The sequence below is a fragment of the Hyperolius riggenbachi genome, chromosome 8, assembly GCF_040937935.1.
Source record: "Hyperolius riggenbachi isolate aHypRig1 chromosome 8, aHypRig1.pri, whole genome shotgun sequence".
Classification (NCBI taxonomy): Eukaryota; Metazoa; Chordata; class Amphibia; order Anura; family Hyperoliidae; genus Hyperolius; species Hyperolius riggenbachi.
Window position 1 is genome coordinate 75,268,625 of NC_090653.1, and position 17,808 is coordinate 75,286,432.

Genomic DNA, 17,808 nt, shown 5'->3' on the forward strand with positions numbered 1-17,808 from the left:
TCTTCTTCTTCTTCTTCTTCTTCTTCTTTTTCTATATCTTCTTCTTCTTCTTCTTCTTCTTCTTCTTCTTCTTCTTTTTCTATATCTTCTTCTTCTTCTTCTTCTTCTTCTTCTTCACCTATTTCTCTTTTCAATTTTTTTTTAAAGAAATGCAGCTATTTTTGAGCGTAACAAATAGCTGGTGGCGCACGCATGTTGGAAGCGCCATTGTATGTGCTCCCTGGCAGTGGAAACACACAGACAGCAGGAGGTAAATTCAGCAGCAGGAGGAGGAGGATGAGTGTGTGGCAGCAGGCAGTCAATGAGGCAGGCAGCGTGACATAATAGCCCTGGTACCTAGCGGTGATACCAGGGCTGTAAATAAACACAGCAGGCAGGAGGTCCCAGACAGCGGTCGTGCAGCCCACATCGTGTCCAATACACAACTGGGACAACACAGTTTTCAACCCGGGCACCTCTGAAAAATTAAACCTTTTTTTTTTAATGGTTTTTTGGTTTTGTTTGTAAAACAAATTACACAGATATATAGCTATTTTTTGACGTAATAGCTGGTGGCAGAGTGGCAGCAGAATGTAATTCTGTGTACCCTGGCAGTGGGAAACACAGACAGACAGACAGCAGCAACAGCCGGAGGAATGGAGGAGTAGTGTGAGTGTGGCAGCAGGCAGGCAGCGTGACATAATAGCCCTGGTACCTAGAGGGTGATACCAGGGCTGTAAATAAACACAACAGGAGGTCCCAGACAGCGGTCGTGCAGCCCACATAGTGTCCAATACACAACTGGGACAACACAGTTTTCAACCCGGGCACCTCTGAAAAATTAAACCTTTTTTTTTTTATGGTTTTGTAGTTTTGGTTTTACAACCAATTACACAGATATAGCTATTTTTTGACGTAATAGCTGGTGGCAGAGTGGCAGCAGAATGTAATTCTGTGTACCCTGGCAGTGGGAAACACAGACAGACAGCAGCAGCAGCAGGAGGAATGGAGGAGTAGTGTGAGTGTGGCAGCAGGCAGGCAGCGTGACATAATAGCCCTGGTACCTAGCGGGTGATACCAGGGCTGTAAATAAACACAACAGGAGGTCCCAGACAGCGGTCGTGCAGCCCACATCGTGTCCAATACACAACTGGGACAACACAGTTTTCAACCCGGGCACCTCAGAAAAATTAAACCTTTTTTTTTTATGGTTTTTTGGTTTTGTTTGTAAAACAAATTACACAGATCTATAGCTATTTTTTGACGTAATAGCTGGTGGCAGAGTGGCAGCAGAATGTAAATCTGTGTACCCTGGCAGTGGGAAACACAGACAGACAGCAGAAGGGCAGTACACAGCAGTCCACTGTAGTTGTAAAATGTGTGGCTGCAGGCGACGTAATAGTCAAAGTGAACCAGGCTGGCTTAGTGAGCAGGAGCCAGGAGGTGGTAAAGGGTGGTAAGGCACATTAACGATGGTTCTAAGTTCCGGCAGCTAGTTCATGTCCCCCTCTCGCCGACAACAGGGGCCAGGAACTCGCCTTCCACCCACGCCTGGTTTATCTTGAAAAACGTCAGTCTGTCCACAGACTTGTGAGACAGACGTGAGCGTTTCTCGGTGACCACGCTACCAGCTGCACTGAAGCAGCGCTCGGACAGCACGCTGGAAGGGGGGCAGGACAGCACTTCCAGGGCGTACTGCGCCAGCTCGCTCCAGATCTCCAGGCGCTTGACCCAATACTCCATGGGATCAACAGGGGCATCGCTGTTAAGCCCGCTGTAGGACCCCATGTAGTCAGCCACCATGCGGGTCAGGCGCTGGCTGTGACCGGAGGAGGATGCTGCTGCATGCACCTCCTCTCTAGTCACTGCTGCCGGAGCCTCTACAGTCCTGTAGAGCTCATGGCTGAGAGACAGCAGGTCTGTGGGGCGCTTGCTGCTGGATGCAGGCACCTGCTGCTGCCTCTGTGCTGGCTGGACAGTGGGGGTGGAAGGCTGGGGGAAGGCTTCCTCCAAGCGCTCAACAAGGGCCTGCTGCAAGCTCCTTATTTGTTGCGCTGGGTCTCCTCCTGCAGGCGGCAGGAACTGGCTCAACTTCCCCTTGAGGCGCGGGTCCAACATCATGCTGATCCAGATGTCCTCCCTCTGCTTCATCTGGATCACCCTGGGGTCCCTGCGCAGGCACGTCAGCATGTGCGCTGCCATTGGGAAGAGGCGGGCCACGTCTGCTGGCACATCGACGGCAGTGCTGTCCTCCTCATCCTCCTCCTCTGCCACCTCATCCTCTCTCCACCCCCGCACCAACTCAGCTGCGCTGTGCTGATCCCCCTCATCAGCAGCAAGGTCAGGGACCTCCACCAAGTCCTCCTCCTCCTCCCCCTCAGAGGTGGACTGTGCAGTTGCTTGCCGCTCCTGCTGGTCCAAGGCTGCCGCTCCCTGTTCCAGCAAAGCATCGAGGGCCCTGTTCAGCAGACAAACCAGGGGCACCCACTCGCAGACCATAGCATGGTCCCTGCTCACCATGTTAGTGGCCTGCAGAAAGGGAGCCAGCACTAAGCACACCTGCTGCATGTGCCTCCAGTCATCATCGGGGACGATGGACGGGATGTTGCTGGTCTTGTCCCTTCTCTGAGCGGCGGAAACAGTGGCCAGGGCAAGGTACTGGTTGACAACGTGCTTCTGTTCAACCAGACACTCCAACATCGCCAGGGTGGAGTTCCAGCGAGTCGGAACGTCAAGGATCAGCCAATGGCGTGGCAGCTCCAGCTCCTTTTGCACGTCTTCCAGGCTCGCACAGGCTGCAGCCGAGCGCCGGAAGTGACGCACAACGTTCCTTGCCATTTACAGCAGTTCGCCCATCCCCTGGTAGGTGCGCAAGAACTTCTGCACCACCAGGTTCAGCACGTGGGCAAGACAGGGGATGTGGGTCAGGTTTCCCCTGTCTATTGCGGCAACCAGATTGGCCCCATTGTCGGCCACCACCTCTCCGACTCTGAGGCCTCTGGGGGTCAGCCAAATCCTCTCCTGCTCCTGGAGTTTGGCCAACACATGGGTTGCCGTCAGCTTGGTCTTCCCAAGGCTGACCAAGTGCAGCAGCGCTTGGCAGTGGCGGGCCTTCACGCTGCTGCTGAGGCGGGGGGTTTGGCCAGGTGTGCCGGAGGATGGCAGAGGATCGGAGGAATCTGCTGCAGTTCCCCCGACCCTGCGGGGTGGCACCACCCACTGTGTTGCTGCTGCTGCTGTGCCCGCTGCTGCTCTCCCATCCTCACCCCCTTCCACCAAGCTGACCCAGTGGACAGTGAAGGACAGGTAGCGGCCTGTCCCGAAGCGGCTGCTCCAGGAGTCCATGGTGACGTGGACCCTTTCACCAACCGCGTGCTCCAGCCCTCGCTCCACATTGGCCATCACAAAGCGGTGCAGTGCAGGAATGGCCTTGCGGGCGAAGAAGTGTCTGCTGGGGAGCTGCCAGTCTGGGGCTGCGCAAGCAAGCAGCGCACGAATGTCGCTCCCCTCCTGCACGAGCATGTACGGCAGGAGTTGGGAGCACATGGCCCGTGCCAGCAAGCCGTTCAGCTGCCGCACGCGACGGCTGCTGGGAGGCAGAGCCCTAACCACCCCCTGGAAGGACTCGCTCAAAAGGCTCTGGCGTGGCCTTTTGCTGGCACGGGAATCAGCAGACACAGCAGAGGAGGCCACTGAGGACTGGCTGCCAGAACAGGCCTCAGTGTCGGCGGCAGGAGTTGCAGAGGGGGGAGGAGCAGTGCGTTTCCGCACTCCTGCTGGTGCTGCTGGAGGAGCAGGAGGGCGGGTGGCTGCTGTTGCTGCTGCTACTGAAGGCTGTGCAGTGATGGGTGTGGTGCCACTGCCAGCACCAGATGCCTTCAGCCTCTGGAACTCCTCATGCTGGTGGAAATGTTTCGCAGCAAGGTGGTTGATGAGCGAGCTGGTGCTGAACTTTAAGGGGTCTGCACCTCTGCTCAACTTCCGCTGACAGTGGTTGCAAGTGGCGTACTTGCTGTACACTGTGGGCATGGTGAAAAAGCGCCAGATTGGTGACAAAAACAACCCCCTATGGCATGGAACCGCTGCTGCCTGTCTCCCTGTGGTGGTTGGGGGGGGGGGGCTTGGGTGTGGCTGGTGGTGGTACTGGCAGATGCTGCTGCTGCTGCTGCTGAGCCTGAGACACCAGCAGGCTGTGGGACCTGCCTACTGCTGCCAATGCTTGCAATGATGCGCCTCCTTGCAAGGCCCACAAGCGCATCCTCCTCCTCCTCCTCAGAGCTGCTGATGACAACATCCCCTGGAGCTGGTGGCACCCAGTCTCTGTCTGTCACCGTGTCATCATCATCCTCCCCCTCCTGAAACATGTCCTGCTGGGATGATGACCCCCCAAACTCCTCTCCTGATGCATGGATGGGTTGCTTGACTGTCGCCACAGTCTTGCTGTCCAATCCCTCATCCCCCAAAGTGCCCATCAGCATCTCCTCCTCCAAATCGCCAACAACAGCAGACAATTGACTCATCATGCCTGGGGTCAAAAGAGTGCTGAGTGACAGGTCGGCGACTGACGGTGAACTGGCCTCCTCCCCAGGCCCTGCTGGGCGGCTGCTGCGAACAGGGGTGGTGGTGGTGGTGGTGAGGGTGGAGGCCTCGGATGCAGAGCTGATGGCGGGCTGCTCATCCTCCGTCATCAGTTGCACCACAGTGTCTGCATCCTTTTCCTCAATGGGACGTCTCCGACCCGGCTGGAGGAAAATCGGAGCAGGTGCTACACGCTGCTGCTGCTGTGTCTCTGCAGCGTGAGTTGCAGATGCTCCTGCTGGGCGGCGCCCAAGGCGTCCACAGCCAGTGGCTATAGGAGGAATGTTAGCCACTGACGCTGCTGCTGCTGCTGCGGAACTGTGCATGGGGGTGCGGCCGCGCCCGCGGCTTGCCACAATGCTGCTCCCTCTCCTCCTGATTTCCTTGCTGCCCTTCCCCTTGCCCAGACCGCGCTGGCTGCCACTTCCAGACATCTTCGATGTTTTGGGCGTAAACACAAATGTTTTTTTAAAAGGGCGGGTGAAAAGTGGGGTACTTTAATGGAGTGGGTTGGTGGGCGAGGTGACTGAGTGAGTGTCTAGTACAGTAAGTAAGTAGTAACAGAGTCAGTAAGTACAACTAGAAGTTACAATAATCAGTAGTAATAATCACAAGGAAATAGAGTGTGTGTACACAGACAGTGAGTGAGTGCACGCACACGCAGGAGCTAGCCTATGAACAGTGACTGAGTGTCCCTACTAGTACAGTAAGTAGTAACAGTAAGTACAACCAGAAATTACAATAATCAATCAGTAATCAGAAGGAAATAGAGTGTGTGTGTGTACAGTACACAGACAGTGAGTGCACGCACACGCAGGAGCTAGTAGCCTATGAACAGTGACAGTGAGTGTCCTAGTACAGTTACAGTATATAACTATTCAGAAGGAAATAGAGTGTGTGTACACTACAGTACACAGACAGTGAGTGCATGCACACGCAGGAGCTAGTAGCCTATGAACAGTGTCAGTGAGTGAGTGTCCTAGTACAGTTACAGTATATAACTATTCAGAAGGAAATAGAGTGTGTGTACACTACACAGACAGTGAGTGCACGCACACGCAGGAGCTAGTAGCCTATGAACAGTGACAGTGAGTGTCCTAGTACAGTTACAGTATATAACTATTCAGAAGGAAATAGAGTGTGTGTACACTACAGTACACAGACAGTGAGTGCACGCACACGCAGGAGCTAGTAGCCTATGAACAGTGTCAGTGAGTGAGTGTCCTAGTACAGTTACAGTATATAACTATTCAGAAGGAAATAGAGTGTGTGTACACTACAGTACACAGACAGTGAGTGCACGCACACGCAGGAGCTAGTAGCCTATGAACAGTGTCAGTGAGTGAGTGTCCTAGTACAGTTACAGTATATAACTATTCAGAAGGAAATAGAGTGTGTGTACAGTACACAGACAGTGAGTGCACGCACACGCAGGAGCTAGTAGCCTATGAACAGTGACTGAGTGAGTGTCCTAGTACAGTTACAGTATATAACTACAATACAAAATACAATCAATCAGTACTAAAGGATAGCAGAAATACTGGTATAGATGAGAAATAAACAGAGGACAGGAGAGAACAGCTGCCCACACAGGCAAGGCCCTGAGGCCTAAAGCTGTAAGCCTGCAGCAGCTGTCTGAGTCTCTCTCTATGTAACACAAAAGCTACTAACTAAAATACAATGTCTATCTAACTAACAACAATATAGGTGTATATAGGAGGTGTATGTGAGCAAAAACGCTAGGTAAATGACCACAATAAAGCTCTTGCTAAGCCAACGCACAAAGGAGCAGATCTCTCTCTGTGCAAAGTCGGGCAAGGACGGAGAAACGGAACATGGCGGCCGCTATTTATAGGGTAGGGGCTGGCCAGGGTCCCCCTCAGTGATTGGCTGCCGTCAGAGGGCCTGGGAGCCCTCTGATTGGCTCTAAGGACATCAATCTGGGCTATGACGCTATTCGAGCTCGGTATTCGAGCTCGAATAGCGCTGTTAGCTCGAATAGCGCGAATAGTGAATGGGCTATTCGAGTTCACTCGAATAGCCCATTCGAATAGCTCCAGCTATTCGGAGCTCGAATACCGAGCTCGAATAGCTGAAAAAGAGCTCGAATATTCGAGCTACTCGAATATTCGAGCTCTGCTGAGCACCACTAAATAGCATTATAATTGGCCATTAATGATACAATCCCACAGACAATCGTTCATTTGTGATCATTGTTATGTTCGATCAGAAACAATCGGTCATGCCCCCTAATGGATAAAAACCTACTGACCAATCCGATCATATTGATGGGATCGATCTGAAAAATGGATCAATTCCATTAATCTGATGAAATTAGCTGGTTTTGGAAATTAGTGGGAACTACTGATCATTTAACGATGATCAGAAAGGATCGATTGTCCGTGGCATTGTATGGTAAATGGCCATCTTCACACCCCACTGCTTTCCTCCAGAGGAAAATCTACAGTTTTTAAGAGCGCTCTTAGACTCTTTGAAATAATTGTGTCCTTTCAGGTAGTATGTATTTGGAGGATTCTAAATATTACATTCAAAGATTCCCCCTTGTATTCCCTCTCCCCCTCCCCCCCATTAATTCTTCTAGTAGGATAGATTATTTGCACAATGCATAGGCCCTGCTGCTGCATGACCCAGTTACTACAATAGTCTCCAAACCCTTCTCTGACCACAATCCAATTTACTTTTAAACTGTAAATCAGACCTCACCTAATAAAAAATAACTCCCTTGGAGATTAAATCCAGCTCTCTTCCAGGACAACTGCACCAAATCAGGCAGACTGCAGAATGTAAAAGAATTTATAGGCAGTCACTGTAACATGCCTGGCATACCCCAGTGACCCCATGGAACATCCACACATGCATAATCAGAGGTAACTAAGTCCAGTGTGTCTCACAAATAAAGCACAACGAGGGCACCCAATTTTGACAACTACAAGACACATTAATAAAACTAGAATCCCAACACAAGGCTTCTCTGGATCCTGAAATATTGGAAAAACTCTCAGAGAACCAACAGTAATTGAAACAATTGATTGATAGCGAATACAAAAAAACATATAACCTGACCCCAGAATAGACTTTATGAAGGGTCTAATAAATGTGGCAGAATGATTGCTGCAGCATGCCGTCAGGACCAGGCAGCTACTCCTATTCTGTTAAAGAACCACTATTACAAAAAACTGTATTTTAGAATACATACCATATTATGTACAGTATACATACTGCATAACTATACATTTGTTTCAGAATTAAATGCATTTTTTCCTATGTAGCCATTACTTATAGTACCTAGTATTAATCTGGCAGCTTTAGACAGGTTTTAGACAAGTTCCCTTTTCTTTTAAAGGGAACCTAAACTGAGTAAAATTATTTAAAATAAACACACGATGTAGCTGCAAATGAGTATTACATACTTACCTCACCATCAGTTCCTCTCAGAAGCTCACCATTTTCTTCCTACAGTGTTCCCTTCCAGTTCTGACAAGATTTTGTCAGAACTGAAATATACCAGTTGCTGTCAGTTATATATCAGCTGCTGTCAGGTTCAACTGAGGCCTCTTTCACAGCGTGACGTTAAAGTCGCACGTTAAAACAACATTTAACGCAGAATAACTCACTGCAATGAAAAATCAATGCCCCATTCACAGTGCACACGTTGCGTTGGTGACTAACGCTGCACGTTAAGTGTAAGTACTGCATGCAGTGCGTTATGCACATTATTAGCTGCGTTGGACTGTTTGCACATGCTCAGTAATGACTTGGAAACATACTTTTCATTGCCGGTATGCTCTACTGTATGCAAAGATAACGGGGCATTAAGTTGCGTTGCGACTTTTTTTGGCCATTGCATTGTAATTTGCGCTGCGACTTTAACGTCGCATCAAAATGCAACGTCCTACAGTGAAAGAGGCCTGATGTGCAAGGTAATGTCCATGTTTCCCTATGGCTCAAGTGGGTGATATTACAGTTTAACAGTGTGCTGACGAGGAAGCTGTTATGGCGTAATGGCCATTTTCAAAATGGAGGACGGAGAATTCCATTGATCACAGTGGACTAACAGTACGCAGGAGAGTAGAAAGAGATTGGTTAGACTACTACACAGGAGGTAAGTATGACGTATTTATGTTTATTTTGAATTTTACTTTTCAGTTTAGGTTCTCTTTAAGATCATTCCCTGGATTGCAGTAGCACAGTTCAACTGCCAATAGTGGCATGTGTGTGGCATCTTTGTATAAAGGGTCCTTTAAAGAGGAACTCCAGTGAAAATAATGTAATAAAAAAGTGCTTCATTTTTACAATAATTATGTATAAATGATTTAGTCAGTGTTTGCTCATTGTAAAATCTTTCCTCTCCCAGATTCACATTCTGACATGTATTACATGGTGACATTTTTACTGTGGGCAGGTTATGTAGCTGTTTCTAGCTGTTCTGGCTTTAACAGACAGCTATAAACAGCCATTTCCTGTCTGTGAACATTGTTACATTGTGGCAGTTTGCCCAGAGTACCGTACGGTACCAGAGCTTCTTGTGGGAGGGGTTTCAGCACAAAATCAGTCATACAGCGCCCCCCTGATGGTCTGTTTGTGAAAATTATTATATTTCTCATGTAAAAGTGGGTATCAGCTACTGATTGGGATAAAGTTCAATTCTTGGTCGGAGTTTCTCTTTAAGTAAAAAGTGAAAATAAAAGAAGGAATACATATTATGATAAACAAGGGATATTAAAAATATTTAATTAATAATATAGCAAACTTTAAAATCTTCAGATAAATAATAAAAATCCCTATTACACCTTTTTTACAATCTGACATGCAGAAATACTGTTAGGAATTATGTTCTGCCACTTTCTATCTGCTGGTGGCGGTATTGATTTTAGCTGCCCTGGACTTTCACTGTCCAACAGAAGGTGGCTCTATTCTGTCTAGAAACAGCCCTTGTAATTTCCTGGCCTAACTGCAAATGGGGTTTTGTGCTGACTATGGCCTGCAGCTGGTGTGGTCTCCCTATTTAAAGGACAACTGTAGCGAAAGGTATGTGGAGGCTGCCAAATTTATTTCCTTTTAAGCAATACCAGTTGTCTGGCTGTCCTGCTGATCCTCTGTCTCTAATACTTTTAGCCACAGACCCTGAACAAGCATATGCAGATCAGGTGTTTCTGACATTATTGTCAGATCTGACAAGATTAGCTGCATGCTTGTTTCTGGGGTTATTCAGACACTACTGCAGCCAAATAGATCAGCAAGGCTGCCAGGCAACTGGTATTGTTTAAAAAGGAATAATTATGGCACCCTCCATATTCCTCTCACTTCAGTTGTCCTTTAAGAGCTCTGTAAAAGCTCAGCATTGCCAGAAATGTGTACGCTGCTAGCTTTAAGTCTTTGGACAACCCAGGTTCTGATCAATGCTTGATCAGCACTTTACTTGCTTATATATTGCCAAACCTTGCATTCCGTCCTGACTAGGGATGATCAATGACATGCAAATTGATCCCAAATTAGGCAAATTTGTATGCAAATATATGCAGTTTGAAAATGGACCAAATAAATTTAAACCCAGGTTAAAATTGATTGGTCCATTTTTAAGCTGCATACATTTGCATAAAAATGTGCATACATTTGCATCAACTCAAAACATGTTGTATATCTGTGATCATTCCTAGCCCTGACCTTGTTTTTTGCCTGCTTGCTGTATAAGCGTATATGTGTATGCATTTTCTGTGTATATGCTTAGTAGTTAGATAGATAGATTCACTGGGGTATTTTATGCACACTATAGTTTAATTGTATTGTGGCTCTCTTGCATGCACGTTGTATATAGAGTGATTCTGCACATTGTATCCTCTGGTATTTTGGTTTTCTTGCATGGTAGTTGACTATGCATAGGTTGTGTACACTGTGTTCTTCGTCTTGTGGTTTCCTAGCATGCATGTTGTATGTAAACTGCAGTGCAATAAACACTATTGCAAAATATCTCTGGGTTGTGTTTTTGCAGCAGGCTGTGTTCATCCCCTCCCCTGGTCCTCTGCCCAGTTTCATAACAAATACTTGAACAAAACAGCCATCTCCAGACTGACAACACCTGAAATTGAGGAGTTACAAGCAAACTATCTCCATAAATGGATATTTGCTGGCAGTAATGGTAACTAATAGGGATGATCAATTATATGCAAATGTTATGCAAAATCGTTATGCAAATTTTATTAGCTTTATCTGCAGCGGCTTGGCATTGAATATGATTATTTAACTTGTTGGCAATGAGTACTCCTAAATCCTTTTCCAAGTTTGATGTCCCCAACTGTATCCCGTTTATTTTGTATGATGCTAGACCATTGGTATGACCAAATGCATGACTTTACATTTTTCAACACTGAATTTCATCTGCCATTTATGTGCCCATATAGCCATCCTATCCAGGTCTTGTTGCAAAATGTCAATATCTTCCTGTGAGTTGATAATTCTGCACAATTTTGTATTATTGGCAAAGATAGCAACACTACTTCCTACTGCATCTACTAGATCATTAATAAATAAATTGAAGAGTACTGGACCCAGCATTGAGCACTGAGGGACCCCACTGCTAACAGTCACCCATTTTGAAAAAAGATCCATTGACCACAACTCTTTGTTTTCTGTCCATTAGCCAGTTCCCTATCCATGCACACAGACTCTTCCCCAGTCCTTCCATTCTCAACTTTTGCACCAGACTTTTGTGGGGAACAGTGTCCAAGGCCTTTGCAAAGTCCAAGTATATCACATCTACAGCATTCCCAATATCCACATTAGCATTCACTACCTCATAAAAGCTGAGCATGTTAGTCAAATAGGACCTGTCTTTAGTAAACCCATGCTGATGCTGAGAAATAAGAGTATTTTCTACTGTGAAGTCTTGTATAGTATCCACCCCTCAAATAGTTTGCACAGCACTGACGTTAAGCTTACAGGTATATAATTTCCCTGATCTGATTTTTTTGCCCTTCTTAAACAATGGGAAAACGTGTGCTGTACGCCAATCTGCTGGAACTTTGCCAGTTGAAAGAGAGTCACAAAAAAGATAAAGGGGTTTATCGATAACTGAACTTAATACCTTTAGGACCCGAGGATGTATACCATCCGGGCCAGGTGCCTTGTCTATTTTTAATTTATCTAGATATTACATGTGATTGGGGCTCAGTAGATAGTGTCAGCGGTGGAGCACCACCCGTTGGTAGAGGAGTGGTGATGGAAAACACACTATCTTCTGAGCCACGATCACATGTAATAACATCATCGGAAGTCAGAAAAGGATGCTGGGAGTGCAGTGCCGTGGGTGAATGAAGAGAAGAAGCCAGTCCAGTATCTGGAACAGGTAGCTATAAAAGCTCCCTGCACCACTATGCATAACCTGCCAGGCTTGGGAAGGCACACTTCCCCAGCGGCAGAACACATTCGGCCCTGTAGCCACATAAAGTTTTACTTTATGTGGCTGCTAAAAGGTTAATAGTCTTGGGGTTGATATATCTCCAGCTCTCCTCATAGAAAGTCTTGAAGCAATGATCATAGTCCCTAAGCCTGGCAAAGATAGCTCACTATGTCAAAACTATCATCCTATCTCTCTCTTAAATCTTGACATCAAGTTATACAGTAATATAATGGCAAAAATAATTTAAAATTCCTTCCCTCAATCATTCATAGAGAACAGGAAGGATTTATCACTCGTAGAAAGGCCAAAGATAACACAATTAAAACGCTACTTTTAATACATCAAGCCAAAGCAAAACGAAATCCCACTTCACCTATTGTAAACCGATGCAGGAAATGCTTTTGCTTGCGTGAATTGAGAGTTCCTCTAAAAAGATCCATGGACCAAGTAGGCATTAACCATTCACACAGCCTCCATAAATCTGTAATGGCCTTCTATACCAACCCATCTGCCAAAATACACATTAATGACTCAATCTCAAATAGCATTTGAATTAGCAATGGCACACTCCAGGGATGCCCTTTGTTTCCCCTCCTGTTTATTATAGTAATGGAACATTTAGCTCAAGTTATATGCCAAAGCCCAGACATTAAAGCCATCACAGTATATAACGGAACCCATAAATCTGCAAGGATATCTATACTAAATATTTTAAAGGAACTACTAGAATTTGGGAAATATAGCAATGACAAAGTCAATTTCATCAAATCTGAACTAAACATTTCAATGGAAAAAGCTGAACTCGAGATAATCTTTAAAACCTTCAAATTAATCTCTAGACAAGATCATATCAAATATCTAGGTATTAAAATTCCCAACTGGTTATCATCCTATCTGATCGAAATCTCAAGCCAGTTTTAACTGCCTTCCTCAATGACCTCTAGAAATGGAACATTATACAATTCCCTTAGCTGGGTGGATCCAGTATCATTAAAATGAATGACTCAACTACCAGAATTGCTGCGTATTCTAGCGGTGTGCTCCTGTGAAATTTCCAGCTCATTCTGAAGGAAATTAATTTGGCAAACAGTTCCATATAGGACTTTGAACATTGTTCAATCTGAGGGTGAGGGAGCATGAATATACCTTAAAGGGACACTTAAGTCAAACAAAAAAAAAGAGTTTTACTCACCTAGGGCTTCCAATAGCACCCTGCAGCTGTCCGGTGCCCTCGCCGTCTCCCTCCGATCCTCCTGGCCCCGCCGGCAGCCACTTCCTGTTTCGTTGACAGGAGCTGACAGGCTGGGGACGCGAGTGATTCTTCGCGTTCCCAGACACATTAGCACCCTCTATGCTGCTATATGGTGTATGATATATGCTATAGCAGCATAGATGGCGCTATTGTGGCCAGGAACGCGAAGAATCACTCGCGTCCCCAGCCTGTCAGCTCCTGTCACCGAAACAGGAAGTGGCTGCCGGCGGGGCCAGGAGGATCGGAGGGAGACGGCGAGGGCACTGGACAGCTGCAGGGGGCTATTGGAAGCCCCAGGTGAGTAAAACTCATTTTTTTTGTTTGACTTAAGTGTCCCTTTAAAGAAGAAGAGATGGAACCCAATTAGGTGAAATATTGCTATAAATACTGAATAATAATAATAATAATAATAATAATAAATGGCACTCACAAAATTAGGTTGCTTAGGTAGTCAATCAACCAATAAGGCATGCGGAGAAATTCTATTCGGGATAGATGGACTCTCTTCAGTTGTGATTGTTCTCCTGAGTGAAAAAATGGCCACCAGTACAGTTGCATGCAGTTGAAGGCCTCCTTCCAAGAGAGGGTAGACAATATTAACAGCGAAAGAGCAGTACAAATGGTGCCCAGGTTATAATAAAACTGCATTAAAAGCAATAAAAGGAGAAAAAGGAGTTGCTTTTCCTCAGGGGTGACACACAATTAACCAGCTGAGCGGTCTGGACGAGCTCAGCTCGTCCAACACCGCCAGCGGCTGCCGCTCAGGCCCTGCTGGGCCGATTTTAATGAAATAAAAAGCAGCACACGCAGCCGGCACTTTGCCAGCCGCGTGTGCTGCCTGATCGCCGCCGCTCTGCGGCGATTCGCCGCGAGCAGCGGCGAAAGAGGGCCCCCCTAGCCGCCTGAGCCCTGCGCAGCCGGAACAAAAAGTTCCGGCCAGCGCTAAGGGCTGGATCGGAGGCGGCTGACGTCAGGACGTCGGCTGACGTCGATGACGTCACTCCGCTCGTCGCTATGGCGACGATATAAGCAAAACAAGGAAGGCCGCTCATTGCGGCCTTCCTTGTTTATTATGGGCGCCGGAGGCGATCGGAAGAACGCCTCCGGAGCGCCCTCTAGTGGGCTTTCATGCAGCCAACTTTCAGTTGGCTGCATGAAATAGTTTTTTTTTTATTTAAAAAAAACCCTCCCGCAGCCACCCTGGCGATTTAATCAGAACGCCAGGGTGGTTAAAGGGAATATGAAGTGAAAATAATGATTATGATGCAATGAATTGTATGTGTAGTACAGCTAAGAAATAGAACATTATTAGAACAGTCTCGTTTTGTTTCCAGTATAGGAAGAGTTAAGAAACTTCACTTGTTATCTATGCAAAAGAGCTTCTCTGATCCACCTTGGGTCAGAGAAGGTCCTATTTTCTGAAGCACTTGTACATCAAAGAAACAGTGATAGGCAGCTTTAGATAAGGTTTTACTGCAGGGGAGTTTAAAGGATCATTAGCACTGCTCTGTTTCATAGTTTAAAATACAGTGTGTGGTTTGTAATTGCAAATATGAGAGAATGATGCAATGTTATAAAAAAAAAACAAAAAAGATAGATAACTGAAAATAAAAATGAGACTCTTTTCTTTGCTACTAATGTTCTATTCATTATCCGTGCTACACATACAATTCATTATATCAAAAGTTGTTGTTTTTTTGTCCTTTAGTGTCACGTTAATTAAAAAAAAAACAATTATTTGCCCTCTTCAATGCATTTCATGCGGATATAAAAGCCACTTCTTCAGGCCAATTTTCAGTGTTCACCACATTAATATAAACTATGCTCAATGCTAGAACTGAATCAGCACAGATCAATAATGAAAATTGCTAAATAAACAAAGATGTATAAACCAGCAATATTGCTTTGAGCGCAGTTTTATTATAACCCAGGCGCCTCTTTCCCACTGTTAATATGCCAAAATGCCTCTTACTGAACTTTCTGCCTATCCCATTCCCTGAGCACTGCAAATCTCTCATTTGTCACGTGCTAACTGCAGCTAAAGCTGTAATTCCTACACTGGGGAAGTCCCAACAGACTCCTTTAGTCGCAGATTGGTTTCTAGAAATAGATCGCATACAAAGAATGGAAGAACTTATTTTATCAGCCCAAGAGAGAACTGAGGCCTTAGTAAGAACTTGTGCATGCTGGTGCGACACAGCCTAAGGAATATCCGATAGCAAAATCATTTCCATTATAGCACTTGACTTCCAGAAATGGGGCATCATCATCCCATCAAATTCAAAGGCATCCTTTTTTGCCTTCCATTTCACATTTGTCAGTTGCTTATTCCTGTGGCTACAACCTTTAATTCTGTCCCTTCACTGCTAAAATAAAAATATTGTGAGGCTAAATACTGTTATCTCATGCTAAATATTTGCCCTGCATGGCCTTAAAGCCAATGGGAACCACTTCGTTAAAAAATATACTTACTTACTTACTTACCTAAGGAGAGTGAAGGCTCTGGGTCCTAATGGGACTTGTCTCTCCTCTCACGGTGCCCACCGACTTAGTGAATGGCAGTTGTTCCGTCCAACTGCCAAAAAAGTGTACAACGAGCAGGGAGACTGGCCAGCATGTTTGTATAAATCTTTTTCAGGGAGTGTATTTATAAAGAATAAAGGTCATGCTGAGAATCCCCCATGAAGAGATGGAGTAAGCCAAAACCTGTCGGTGATGTAAGATTTACTACTTACTGTAAGTGACAGCAACATGGGAGAGAAGTCATTTATGGTTAATTTTACTCTGGAAGAAATGTACTTCTTATTTGTATGTGTTTTACATTTTAAGATTTGTTAATCTTTAAAGCGGATCCGAGATGAAAAACGAACTATAACTTGTCTATATATCTTATCTAAAGTTTAGATAGTTTACACAGCATTTCTGGCTGCAAACAGTTTCAAAATGTATGATTATTTATTCCTGTGATACAATGAGTGCAGCCATGTTCTGTGTGTCACATTGTCACAGGCTGAGGGCTGGAGATGCTATCAGCTTGCTTGTCTGTAAATTCTGCCCCCTCTCCTCCTCCCTCCTCCCCTCTGCCTCTGAAATCAATGGCTAGTAACCTCCCCCTCCTCCTGCCCAGACTGAGTGAGCTCCCATAAGCCCTTGCTACACTGCCAAAGCACTGTGAAAAGCTGTGGGTGAGGCTTGTTTCGTTTATAGGGAATTAGAGTATTAAAACAAAACAAAAAAAGTATTTGGCTTGAGGAATGCCCTATAAACTATATGAAAGGAACACAATTACGCAATGAGTAAAAGTTTATCTCGGATCCACTTTAAGGTTAGATGAGTGGAAAACATTGTTCCTACAGCAATTAATGCATACAAATTTCAGAATATAATGAAATCTTCTAATAATAAATTATTTAATCTATTTGACACAAATGCCTCAAATTGTACTTTCTGAAATGAAAAAAAAAAAAAATGATACTTACCTAAGGAGGGGGAAGAGCTGGGTCTTATAAAGCCTTCCTGTTCCTCTCCTGGTCCCATAGTTCCTGCACTTTCTCCCCTGTTAGCTGTCTCCAACCGATCGGTTAGAGACTGCTCTCCTCCGCTGTGGGTGGGCTTCGGAAGTCTTTGAGAGCACCCGAGCTCCCTAAGACAGGCCGCTCAATACTGCACATGCTCAAGCTCCATCTCCCCTGATCTCACACGTGCCTAGTACTGTGCCGCCAGTCTTCAGGAGCACTTGACCTCCCAAAGACTTCCGAAGCCATCGGGAGATATAAACCGAAGAGCCTGCGGGGGAATGAGAGGACCAGGAGAAGAGCGGGAAGGCTCTGTAGGACCCACTCCCTCTACTTAGGTAAGTACTGTATCTGTTTTTTATTATTACTATGGCTTCAGATTGTCTTTAAAACAGTTTTTAAAACAAAGAATAGAAAATCTTTATTACACCCGTGTTACATAGTTTAAGTGGGATGCGAAAGTTTGGGCAACCTTGTTAATCGTCATGATTTTCCTGTATAAATCGTTGGTTGTTACAATAAAAAATGCCAGTTAAATATAGCCTATAGTAGACACACTCAGTGCTATTTGAGAAGTAGAATAAAATGTATTGGATTTACAGAAAGCGCGCAATAATTGCTTAAACAAAATTAGGCAGGTGCATAAATTTGGGCACCGCGATAAAGAAATGAAATCAATATTTAGAAGATCCTCCTTTTGCAGAAATTACAGCCTCTAAATGCTTCCTGTAGGTTCCAATGAGAGTCTGGATTCTGGTTGAAGGCATTTTGGACCATTCCTCTTTACAAAACCTCTCTAATTCATTCAGGTTTGATGGCTGCAGAGCATGGACAGCTCTCTTTAACTCACACCACAGATTTTCAGTTATACTCAGGTCTGGGGATTGAGATTTCCATTCCAGAAAATTGTACTTGTTCCTCTGCATGAAAGCCTTAGTGGATTTTGAGCAGTGTTTAGGGTCGTTGTCTTGTTGAAAGATCCAGCCTCAGCGCAGCTTCAGCTTGGTCACTGATTCCTGGTCATTGGTCTCCACAATCTGCTGATACTGAGTGGAATCTATGCATCC

The 17,808-nt window shown here is 45.5% G+C and overlaps 1 long non-coding RNA gene across 1 annotated transcript in view; it reads right to left on the reverse strand.

Moving 5' to 3' along the window:
• Positions 1-15,766, reverse strand: part of LOC137528208 (uncharacterized) — a 41,126-nt gene extending 25,360 nt beyond the window's left edge. The window contains exons 1-2 of the long non-coding RNA XR_011023317.1: positions 15,711-15,766; positions 13,657-13,799 (exon numbers count right to left, since the gene is read on the reverse strand). This is a non-coding gene — a long non-coding RNA (uncharacterized lncRNA). The remainder of the gene's footprint in view (positions 1-13,656; positions 13,800-15,710) is intronic.
• Positions 15,767-17,808: the final 2,042 nt, after the last annotated feature.